We start from the raw sequence: 13,144 nt of genomic DNA, 5'->3' as shown, positions 1-13,144 counted from the left end.
GGAGGCCGCAACGTCCCTCCAGGCCTGCCTTTTCCCTCTATCTCTGGGGACCCAGGACAAGCCCGAGGTGCCAAGATGCCCTCCCAAGGTGGGGCAGCCAACAGCCAGGGTGGGGGCGACTCTGGGTAAAGGAAGGAGGGAGGGAGGGGTGGGCGGGAAAATAGGACACCAGACAGGGGAAGGGGAGGAATGCGGGTGTGGGGATGGGGGGGCCTTGCCTGGAGGCCAGTCAGGGGGAGACCCCGACTTCCCGTTAGACACCCCCCTCCGGCTGCGCGGGGAGAGGGGCCACCGCCTCCGGGCAATGGGACGCCCAGCGGGGGCGGGGGGCTCCCGGCGGCCTTCCCGGAGGAGCGCGCGCGGCCCTGGCCTGCGCCCCGCCGCGCCCCGCGCCCGGGCCCCGCGCCCCCCGCGGACCCACGGGCCGGTCCTACCCTGGCCGGCGGCGTCCCGGCCGCGCCGCGCGCCCGCAATTACACGCGCCTCCGAGCGGCCAATCAGCCGCCAGGCGGACAGATACCGATCGCGGCGTTTTATTTTTAGCTCTGTGCTTCCCCCTCTAGTTGTAAAAAAAATGCTGTTTGTTCTGCGAGCCGCCTGGCTCTGCGCTCCGCCGGGCGGGCGCGGGGCGCGGGGGGCGCGCGGGGCGCGGGGGGCGCGGGGGGCACCGCGCGTCCCGGGCCCCGGGGCTGCGACCGGGGAGGGAGGGGCTGGGTGCCCCCCGGAGGCCAGACGCGCGGGCAGGAGCTCGGCCTGGCCTTGCAGCCGCCGGGGAGGGAAGCGAGTCCCCACCTGCGGGCTGGAGGCCGGACAGACAGACACAGCCCTGCGGAGCCAGAGAGGGAGCCGGGCTGAGAGCAGGGGGGGGGAAGACAGGCTCCAGCCCCCTAGGAACAGCCCCCCAGAGCTGAGCGGAGGGAAGCAGGCGTGGCCGCCAGCCTGGCGAGCACTGGAGTGGGAGTCCGGGGGGGGGGTCTCCAGCCAGGCCTGCAGGGGACCTGGGCCGCCCCTCCCAGCCGGGGCGCCTCATCTACTGTGTGATTCGGGGGTCATTCCAGAAGGCTCTGTGGTCCTCCCTGGAGGCCCCGGGAGGCTGGCAGGCAGAGGCCCCTGTTCACACAGCGTGTCTGGGAGGAGGGGAGGCAGGGATCCGAGGCCCAGGCAAGCTCTTCGTTCCCGGAGTCTCCCCTACACAGTTGAAGGGTGGAAATGACTGAAATTCCCCTCCATGGTCACACTTCCCTCCTTTCAGGGGCCTCTGTTCCGGCCCCGCAGTTAGCCCCAGGGTGAAGCAACCTAGGGATGGGAGGCCAGCGAGGACCCCCTCTGTTCTGATGGACCCTAAGGGGAAAGGAGGGCAGTGTCGCCGAATGGTTTGGGCTTGACCGCTCAGCTGATGTGGGTCTGAGCCCCAGGGCTGCTGTTTCCCAGCTCTGTGAGCCTGAGCAAGTGACCCAAGCTCTCTGGGCCCCAGCGTCCCCATCTGGAAGGTGGGCCCCAGAGCCACCCGCCTGACAGGATGGCTCCAGGGAGTGAAGTCACACCGTGTGGGTGCTCCTGGTGGCCCCAGCATTCACGGGCCCAGCACACTCCCGGGCAGGTATTATTAGCATCTCTGTTTTGCAGGCAGGGAAACTGAGGTTCATGTGACTTGTAATTGGCAGAGCTGGGACTAGAACCCCCCCCTTCTTGGCTTCCTTTTCTCTGACACCACAGATGGTGCGCTGAGAAAAAAGGGAAAGGAGAGCCGGGAGCTGGGAATTAGGAGACCGAGCGAGATGGAGGGAGGCAGCGCACTGTGATCAATTCCTTGGGCTATAAATTTCTGCTGTTTTGCAAAGTGAACACACAGCCTCGGAGAAGCATCGCTTGCTGGGTCTGCTTGGGAAAAACCAAACAGCCAAGCTTCCGATGGTGGGGACGCAGAGGGAGAGGGGCTGAGCTCTAGGACAGGCGCAGAGCGGCTGCTGGGGGGGGCAGAGTCAAGGATCCTGGACGGGAGCAAAGGAGGGGAGGGAGGGGCCCTAGTGGGGGTGGCCTGGGAGCTGCCTGGAGGCCTAGGAGCCCCCTGGGGAGGGAGCTCATCTTCCTCTCCTCCCAGGAGCTTTCCCCCCCACTGCCGCCAGTGGTCCACACAGCCCTGTCTACAACACGCCCGCCTGGCCAGACCCCGCCGCTGCCTTCAGGAGTGGTCCTGGGGGCTGCTGGGGAGGGGCTCCCCGAACTTCAGCTCCATCTGTAAAATGGGGGTGATGAAGGCATCCGCCTCCAAGAGGTGGCGTCGGGGATCAGAAAGATGTAGGATGTGAATGGCTCCGCCCGGGGCCTGGTGCACACCCAAGGCTGTTATTATTAATGTTTTTATTTATTATGTGAAGGTAACTGAGGGCAAAAGGGTTTGTAAAGGGCTAAAGGTAGATTGGAGTCCAATGGAATTATTTAAAAGGGGGGCCAGTCCTCCCTCTGAGAGACAGTGTGGAAAGCCTGCCCGCAGTGGGGACATCAGGGGCTGGGCCTGCCTCTCAGTCCCCCAGCATTAGGGGCCGGGAGCAAGGACCAGGGTACAATTGGAGATTCGGAAACAGGGCCAGAGCGAGGCAGCCCAGGCTGCTAGCCCCCGCCCCGGAGCCTTGCTATATAGCCCATTGAGGAAGGAGCCACAGGGCAGAGGCCAGCTTCTGCCCCTGGAGTCCAGGAACCCCGGGAAAACGGGATTCTGAGAATAACCCTCAGGGCACCTGCACTGTGGAATCAAAGGCCACAGCATTCCAGAAGCAGCCTGTGTGCTCGTCTGCCGGGCTCGAGGAAATTCAGCAGCGAGCCAGCCCCGGACCCTGGCTTCAAGGAACTATTTGTCAGAAAGAAAAGCACAGATATGGCTCACCCAGAACTCTGGGGTTGGGACCCCAGACAACAGTCAAATTAATTGTGGGGGATAGTGGGGGACAGGATGGAACAAGAAAGCCACACACTACGGGTACAATGAAATGAGGAGAGCTGCGGTGGAAGGGCCAGAGGGCGAGGGGTGAGGCTGTAAATCGGGGTTCCTTTAAAACAAAAAGAAGCTCCCCTGGATGCGGCTAATAAAAATATTATTTTAGTTAGGATGGGCTAATGGCTTTATCAAACAGCCCTCAAAGAAAAGTGTATTTCTTGCTCATGGTACAGTCAGTCTACTTTGGGCTGGGGGGTGCGGGACCAGGTCCCGCCCCACCCAGTCACTCAGGGGCCCAGACTCCTTCATCTTGTGGCTCCCTCATCTTCTAGGGCCTTTTCCGCCTCTGCAGGAATCTTGTGGAAGGGGAAAGAGAGAGTGAAAGATGGCATGGGAGGAATTTATGAAGGAGGCTAGGACAGGAGGCCCATCACTTCAGCTCACATTCCATTGGCCAGAGCACAGTCATGTGACCATGCCTAACTGCAAGGGAGGCTGGGAAATGTAGTCCAGCTGCATGCCCAAGGGGAAACTAATGAACCAGGGTTTGGTAAAAACGTAGGCATCTCCACCACAGATGCTGTTCTCCTTGAGTGGATGAGCTGATGCTCACAAAGCACCCGGTATAGGGCCTGCCACTGGCGTGTGTGCCAAAGCTGGTTATCTGTCCTGGAAACCCAGAGGCGGCTCACCCTGAGGGCCACCAGGGCAGCCATCTGAAGGCTGTTCCTAGCCGTCCTCCTGAAACTGTGCATGAACGTGTGTGTGAGTGAGAGAGAGAGACACAGAGAGAGAGGAGATACATGGGTGGAGAGATGTTTCTGGCCCAAGGAGAGCATCCAAAGCCTTCACCAGATTCTCAAAAATTTGAGGGACAATGGCTTAAAGAGGGGTGGACCACTGCCCACTTAAAGCAAGAGCTTAGCTGTGCCAAGGCAACTCAGCAAGGCCTTGGTACAGAGCACCTTGATCCTTAGGGCCCCACTGCTTGTAGCAGGAGGTGGAACTATGGATTCCCATCTCCCCTCCCCCACGAAACACATCCCAGAGACCTCTAGTCAGGGCAGGGAAGGCCCCAGCTGGTCCATGACAGTCCCAGTCCCTACAATGAACAAAGCAGCCACGAGGTCCTGAAGTGTCAGCCCGGGAGGCCCTCTGAGGCATGCAGGGGGGGAAACTGAGGCCCAGAGAGGGGCCATCTCGCCTAGGGCCACACAGCGAACTTGGCAGAGCCAGGATTCACATTCAAACTGAGTCACTCAGATCTGAGCAACAGAAAAGGGCTTCATCCCCAGACTGAGGGGAGAGCAGGCAGGCCCAGCAGGGACACTGCCGGGGCACCTTGGAGAGCGGGGGACACTCGGTTACTACCCTCAGGGACTGGCCACCAGGATGAGAAATGAGTGCCCGTCCTCAGGGAAAGGGGTTGGCGACTCAGCCAGGGCCATAGGCCCATCCCGTGGCGAGGGAGGACCGCGGCCTCTGGACTGGCAGCCCACTCCTCAGGCGCGCAAGGGGCAAATTCCCCGTGAGGCAACTGGGGAGCTTTTGCAAGATGGGGGGCGGGTGCTGGGCCAGCCAACACGGCACAGCAGATGTCCGCGCTGGCCTCCTGCACCGGGTTGTGCAATCGAAACAAAACAACCACGGGGCCGGTTTCCTGTAGCCTAGAGCCACTGCCTAACCAGGGAAGCCAGCCCAGAGCACAGCCACGAGGCCAGGAAAACACAGGCGCTCAGCAGACCTGTGCTCCAGGCTCTGCCGGTTCCCCCAGGAGGCCAGCAGGCAGCCGAGGCCTCCACACCAGGCTGGGCTCACGTGGGGCCTGCCAGGCAGGTTAATGGAGATTTCACAAGCCAGGGACACCCAGGCCAAGCCTGGGTCCAGGAGAGACGGCACTGCAGGGGTGCTGGAGGGCTGCTGGCTGAGAGTGGGGGCTGGAGCCTGGAGGAGCGAGCAGCCGTAGACAGAGGAGGGCTGGTGTGCCGGGGAGTGTCAGCGTGGCGAGGATACAGTCCCCATGACGACGACCTCTCTGAGTGAGGTGGAGGGGCGATTATCCCCATCAGCCCATTTCACAGGGGGGGAGACTGAGGCACTCAGAGGTTAACTTCTTACCCAAGGCCCCAAAGCCAGCAAACAGGGGAGGCCAGCCCCACCTCACTCATTGCAAAACTGTTCAGAACAAACCTCCCCCAAGAGGCCTCCCCTCCCTTGGGTATCATCTAAAAACCCCAAGTCAGGAGGATCCTCTGTCTTCTTCACACACATGCCAACACCCTGCCCCACCCCCTCTCCTGTTTTGCCCCCACCCCCTGCCCCATTATCAAAGCAATAAACACTCCTGATGAACAGTTTGGAGAGCACAGAGACCTCACGCTGTGGGGTAACTGATCCATCCCCGTAGCCACGGGTCCCCTCCCGGCACCAGCCCACACCCTCAGGGCTGCTCCTGCAGGGTGAGGCCCAGCCAGAGAGGGACAGGGAGTGTTTCTGCCACCCACCTCGGCTTTGCAAATCTTGGGTGGCTTGTTAACCCGGGGCCCAGTGACGTCCGTCAGCCGTCATCTGGGGGCATCTGCTGTGTGCTGGAGCCAGGCTGAGCTCTGCCTCCCTCTCATCTTCCCAGCCCGCGGAGATGTACTTTCATCCCCACCCCCACTTTTCAGATGAGGAAACTGAGGCTCAGGGATGCTGGGAGATTTGTCCAAGGTATAAAGTCTATCCGGGCTCAGCACCGGGCCTTGTCACAGCCCTGCTTCTCGTGGAGAGGCATTTCCAGGCCCCTAGTTTCTCATCTGCCCAGGACTTCCCAAGGCTACACCGAGCAGCGTTCGCTCACTACATGAAACAGCGACGGCGAGGCTCTCGGCCAGCACAGTGCGCGGGCAGACCAAGGCCAACCGGTATTTTCACCTGAACTGTGATCCCAAAGGTTCCCATAAACCTGGTCTGCTTAAAGCAAAGGAAGTGGAATTAACTGAGTCTGGGCAGTTTCCATGGAGCCCAGATTGTGCAAAACAACATTAGCCTCTCCCAGGGGTGCAGGGACCACAGGCTGAGGAGGGAGCCCCCTCACCCCACCCCCTGAGAAGGTACCTAGGAGATCACATATGAAGCAGGGAGGCCACCTCGCCCCCAACTGCGGGCATCAACAAGACATCTGGATCCATGAACAATCCCCCCAGGTGACACAGGGGCCCTTGGGAACTGTCCACACTTTCTGAGCACTTCCCCTGGCCAGGAGACCTGCTTTTCACAGGCACATTGGACCTGCCTTCCGCAGGTCTGGCTGCAGCAGCTCTGCCAGTGCTCCATTCTCTGAGCCTTCCAGGTTCAGAAGACTCCAAGGAGACAATTTCAATTTCTCAAAGTCTCCAATGCGATCATCCATCCATCCATCCATCCATCCATCCATCCATCCACCCATCCATCCCATGTTTTCATCACAAAGCCCTTGTTAGATTCTTTCTCATCAGTGCCTAGCGCACTGGGAGCAGCCATCCCCCGCCCCCCCCCCCAAATCCTCCAAACCACCACAGGCCCTGCAACTCACTGGGGCTGGGCTGATGGGATGAGATAAATCACATATCTACACACCTTCTCTGTGCATCAGATGTGATCAGAGAGTGTCTTCAGTGATAACATCAAGAGTTGGTGCAGAGCTCTTACCACAGGCCCAGTATGTTGTGCATTACCCTGTTTACAGTGACCCTAACTCATTGGGGCTATTATTATATTCTTACTGTATTTACTCATTAATTCTTCCAAGTAAGTCTTACTGAGCTCAGACTTCACCCACCACTCCATGCCATGCAAGGCCCTGGGGAAACCCAGGGTGAATAATGCAGGGCTTGCTCTCAGGGAGCTGAAGGGCATGGTGGTCAGCTTCTAAGATGGGGCTGTCCCTGGCCACCCAACAAAAGAGCACATTTCCCAGCTCCCCTTGCAACTACAGGTGCTGGTGTGACCAGGCTCTGGCCAGTGACATGTGGATGGAAGTGATGCAGGCAATGTCCTGTCCTGCCCTAAATGGAAGAAGGGCCCTTTTTCTCACCTCTCCTTCCCTCTGGCTGGAATGAAGATGCAATGGCAGGAACAGGAGCAACCATTTCATGTCATGAGGTGGAGACTGTGTGTTGGGGACGACAGAGTAGTGAGCTAGTAGGAGTCTGGGTCCCTTACACTGTGGAGCCACCATATTAACCCTGGGCTGTGTATGTTGGGGACTGGTTATCATGTTAGGTCACTGCTGTTTTGGGTTATGTCATAGCAGTTGAATCTGTGTCATAACATATAGTCCTCACAATTCAGCAACTTGATCCCCAGTTTGACCTTCAAGTGACAGTGTCTAGTGGCATTTGCACACACAGCCCCATGCTTGGCTTCACAGAGAGTAGGAGGCAGGGCTCTGCTCTTGAAGAGTGTCCATTACAGTTAAGGAGACACTGTTCGTGTGCAGCAACACCAGAGAGCCTGTGACATTCCCAGGGGACATTGAGAGCAGCAGGGGTTTGGGATGTGTTAGCTAAACAAGGAAAGGGCATTCAGGGAAAGGACACAGCCAGGACAACAGCCAGGAGCTGAGATGCATCATAAGCCACAGGGGAGGCCAGGCTAGGCTCCCGCAGGTGAACCCCTCCTTCCAGCTTGGACGGCCTGACACCTGCAGCTCACACAGGCTGGGTCACTACTGCTCCAGGGGAAGGTGAGTGAGCAGGCTCGAGGACTTTGTATGGTATGCAAGAGAGAAACTGATTTTCATGTGGAGGGGAAACCTGGGCCCAAACTGCCAACCCAGTGGAAGAAAGATGCACCATCTCACCATGAAACCTTGGATCAAGTTATTGTTCCATCTCATGCCTCAGTCTCTCCATCTGATAAATGGGGTTTTTCTACATGTGGTCATTTGCACATTTTAATACAATAAAACTCTATACTACTCACAAAGCAGTCCACCAGGAATTACACTTTCGCCATCTGGATTTTACTTCAAAATGCAATTGGATTTTCTCACTGTGGTTAGGCCCTCTCCTATCAATAAAAAAAGGGCTTCTCCTTCAGAAGAGCTCAAAGAATTGTCAAGCACTGGTTGCCCAATAAAGAAGAAGTCTCAAAGGAAATGGAAAGAATACATATATCTGAATAAAAACAAAAACACAACATCTCAAAATTCATGGGATGCATCTAAAGCAGTGCAGTGAGGAAAATTCATGGCACTAAAAATGCTTATATTAGAGGAAAAGTCTCAGATCATTCAACTAATCTCCCACCTTAAAAAAACTAGACTTTAGACACAATTTTATGAATATCCCATCAACAAAGTATGAAGTTTAAATCCAGTTTTGACCTAATAACATACTGGTGAAAAAATTATTAAAACTAAAAAAAGAAGAGCAAAACAAACCCAAAACAAACAAAGAGGGAAAAATAATAAATACAAAAGCAAATATCAATAAAATTAAAATCATGAAAACAACAGAGAAAATCATAGAAACAAAAATCTGGCTCTTCAAAATGATCAATAAAATTGAGAAGCCTTTAGCATGATTAGCAAAGAAAAAAGAGAGAGAAGACACAAATAATATCAGGAATGGAATAGGGAATACTCTACAGACCCTGAAAACATCAAAAGGGTAATAAGGAAATATTGTGAACAGCTATACACATATAGATTTGAAAACTTAGCTGAAATGGACCAGCTCCTTGGAAAGCAAAAACTGTCACAACTCACCCAATCTGAAACAAATAATTTGAATAACACTATAACTAATAAAGAAATCAAGTTCATAAGAAGAGAAGAGAACACTTCCAATTCATTGTCTGAGAGCAGTAGTACCCTGATACCAAAACCAGGTAAAGACAATACACACAAAAAATAAAAATGCATACCAACATCTCTAATGAGTATAGATGTAAAAATCCTTAGCAAACAAACTTTGGCAACATATAGCAAGAATAATACATCGTGACCAACTGGGGCTTGTTCTAGGGCTGTAAGACTGGTTCAATATTAGAAGTCAATCAATGTGATTCACCATGTAAGTCTCAAGAATAAAAATCACACAATCATATTAATCGGTGCAGAAAAACCACATGGCACAATTCAACACCTAGTCACGAAAAAACTGTCAGAAAACTAGGCGTAGAGGGGAATTAAAAAATATTTATAACTAACATACTTAATGGTGAAAGACTGTTTCCCCCCCCAAGACTGGGAACAAGGTAAGGATGCCTACTCTTAACAATCTGTGTTTAGTCCTGGAAGTTCTAGCCAAAGCAATAAGGTAAAAAAAGGGAAATAAAAAACATACAGATAAAAAAGGAAGAAATAAAATGTTTTCTATTTGCAGATTACATGACTGTCTATGTAGACAATTCTAAGAAAACTACAAAAAAATTTCCCAGAACTAATAAGTGGGTTCATCTGGGTCAAGGATGCAGAAATCAGTTGGACATCTCTATATATTAGCAATGAACACATGGAAACAAACTTTAAGGATGATACCATTTATAATTGCTCAAACAATAAAATACTTAGGTATAAATAACAAAACATGTACAGGACTTCTGTGTTGAAAACTACAAAATACTGATGAAAGAAATTTTTTTTAAAAAAGATCTAAATAAAATAAATGGAGAGAGAATCCATGTTCATGGATTGGAAGAATCAGCATAGTAAAAATGTCAGTTCTCCCCCAAGTTGATATCTAAGTTGAAGGCAATTCCTATCAAAATCCAAGCAAGATTTTTTTAGTTATAGACAGTGATATTCCAAAATGTATACGGAAAAATCAAAAGAATCAGAATACCTGAAACAAATTTGAAAAAGAATAAAGTGGGAGGAATCGCACTACCTGATTTTAAAACACTAAACAGCTACAAAATCAAGACTGTGTGGCCCTGGCCGGTGTGGCTTAGTGGTTAGAGTGTTAGCCCATGCACTGAAGGGTCTCGGGTTTGATTTCTGGTCAAAGGAACATACCTGGGTTGCAGGTTGATCCCCGGACCCATCAGGGTGCATGCAGGAGGCAGCCAATCGATGTGTCTCTCTCACATCGATGTTTCTCTCTCTCCCTCTCCTTTCTCTCTCTTCCCCCCTTCCTCCCTCCCTTCCACTTGCTCTGAAAATCAATGGGAAAAATATCTTTGGGTGAGGGTTCACAACAACAAAAAAGACTGTGTGACATTGGTGGATAGACACATAGATCAACGGAACAGATTAGAGAATCAGAAAAGGACCTATGCAAATATATCCAAATGATTTTTCACAAAGGTGCAAAATAACCCCATGGAGGAAGGATATAGCCTTTTCGACAAATGGTGCTGGAACAATTGGACATCTATAGACCAAAAAATATATATATTGAATCTCAAACTAAACCTCACACCTTATACAAAAATTAACTCAGGATGGATGGCAGACTTAAATGTAAACTTATAAAACTTTTAGAAAAGTATCGTAGGAGAAAACCTTCAGTAACTAGGGCTAGGCAAGAGTTCTTAGACTTAACAAAAAAGGCATAATGCATAATAGAAAAAAAATCAATAAACAGGATTTCATCAAAACCTAAAACATTTGCTCTGTCGAAGATTCCATTAAAGGAATGAAAAGACAAGCTACAGACTTAGAGAAAGTATTCGCAAACCACCTACCTAACGAAGAACTTGTATCTAGATCACATAAAGAATTCTCAAAACTGAAAAATTAAAAAGCACAAGCAATCCAGTTAGAAAATGGGCAAAACCCATGAAGAGATATTTCACTTAAGAAGATAGACAGGTGGCAAATAGGCACATATAAAGATGTTCAACATCACTAGCCTTCAGGGATATGTAAATTTAGGCCATGATGAGACATTAGTACACACCTATTAGAATAGCTAAAAAATTTTTTTTAAATATAATGACAACATCAAGTGCTGGCAAGGATTCAGAGAAGCTGGGTCATTCATGGATTTCTATTGGGAATGGAAAATAGTATGAACACTCTGCAAAATAGTTTGATAGTTTCTCAAAAAACTAAACATACGCTTACCATACGACCCAGTAACTAAGTTTCTTGGCATTTCTTCCAGAGAAATGAAAACTTATGTCCACACTAAAACCTGTACATGAATGTTCGTAGCAGCTGTATTTAATAATAGCCCCAAACTGGAAACAATGAAAATACCCTTCAGTAGGTGAATGGTTAAACAAACCACGGAATAGTACTCAGCAATGGAAAGGAACAGACTATGATACACACAGCCTGAATGGATCTCAAAGGCATCACATGGAGTGGAAAAGCCATTCAGAAAAGATCACGTACTGTATAATTTCAGTTACTTAACATATTTAAATGATAAAAGCATAGAGACAGAGAGCAGGGGGGTGGTTGCCAGAGGATGGGGGTTAGGGGCAGGGGTTGGATGTGATTATAAAGAGACAATAGGAGGGAGATCTTTGTGGTGATGGAAGGTTCTGTGTCTTGATTTTTATGGTAGCTACAGGCATCTACACATGGGATAAAACAGCATAGAATTATACACATGGACCGTGCCAATGTCGATCTCCCGGTGTTGCTATTTGTACAACTACATAAGATACAACCACTGGGGGAAACCAGCAGAGGGTATCCAGATCTCTCCAGACTACTTTTGGAACTGTCTGTGAATCTATAATTATTTCAAAATAAAAAATGTTGGTGTTTTTTTCTTTTAAAGAGGAAGGAAAAAGTATTTCAACCCAAGAATTTTATATCCAGCCAAAATATCCTTTAAGAATGAAGGCAAGCCCACCCAGCGTGGCTCAGCGTTTGAGCATCGACCAAGGATCCAGGAGGTTCGATTCCTGATCAGGGCACATGCCCGGGTTGCAGGCTCGATCCCCAGTAGGGGCTGTGCAGGAGGCAGCTGATCAATGACTCTCATTGACGTTTCTCTCTCTCTCTCTACCTCTCCTTTCCTCTCTCTGAAATCAATAAAGATATATTTTTAAAAAATAAAGAATGAAGGCAAAATAGTCATTTTCAGATTTCACTAATTTTCTTTTTTTAATCCTCACCTGAAGATATTTTTTCCACTGCTTTTTCAGAGAGAGTGGAAGGGAGAGGGAGAGAGAGAGAAACATTGATGTGAGAGAATTGATTGGCTGCCTCCTACATGTTCCCAGCCTGGAATTGAGCCTGCAACTGAGGTACGTGCCCTTGGCTGGAATCAAACCTGGGACCCTTCAGTCCGCAGGCTGACACTCTATCCACTGAGCCAAACCAGCCAGGGCTCTAACTTTCTTTTTTAAACGAACAGACCTTTTCACCAGACAACCTGGACTACAAGCAATGCTAAAAGGGCAAGGGTACAAGATGGAAATTCCGATGATCAAGAAGAACATAGGAAATGATAAATATCAGGGTAAACAGAAAAGATCCTCTTTTCCTCTTATTTTCTGTAAAATATATAGAAATATCTAAAGCAAAAACTATATACATATACATATGACAATTATAGCATAAAGGGTGTCGGGGTGGGAACCCCGGGACCTGTGCCGTCACGAGTCGTCTACATTTTATACAAAGTGGTTCAATATTAACTCTAACTGAAAAGTTAGAGATGTAGGGATGTATGTTTCAATCCGTTAATCAAAACAATAATAACAACAACAACAACAGGGAGAAGGAGGACAGGAGCTACAAAGTAACAAAGCACAGAGGCACTTACAATACAAACACACAGAAGGAAAGTAAATGGATGGACAAAGTGACGCAAACAGCGAGGCAAGGGAGCTCTGCCCGGGAGGTTCTCCAGACCTGCTCCCCAACTTCACTCCCAGCTCTGCCCGGTGTCCCCTCCCTGGGGAGGTCGCTGTGACACCACAGCAAGGTGGGAGGCACAGGGTGCTGGGCCCTGGAGCTGGGGCTGCGTGAGCCTGGCCCTGCCCTCGGCCAGGCTGGGTCTTCCCGTCCTGTGGCGCCTTCCCACCCACCTGGACCTGGTTTGGCACCTGCTTAGTGAGGATGGTCAGATGCTGCGGGCTCTTGGGTGGCTTGTTGGTTCCAAAGGCTGTCATTGCCTCGGCACACCAGCTCCCGGTCGGAGCCAGGGTGAGGAGGGATTCAGGCAGGGATTTACCGAGCCCCTACTGTGTGCCAGGCCTGTGCCAGGCCCCGAGGATACCTCGGGGAATAAAACGCACCCAGAGATGTTCACCTGGAGGAGCTTGCATTCCGAG

Source organism: Miniopterus schreibersii (genome assembly GCF_964146895.1).
Source record: "Miniopterus schreibersii genome assembly, chromosome: 11".
Classification (NCBI taxonomy): Eukaryota; Metazoa; Chordata; class Mammalia; order Chiroptera; family Miniopteridae; genus Miniopterus; species Miniopterus schreibersii.
The sequence above is the reverse complement of the archived record's forward strand: the minus strand, read 5'-3'. Positions refer to the sequence as shown.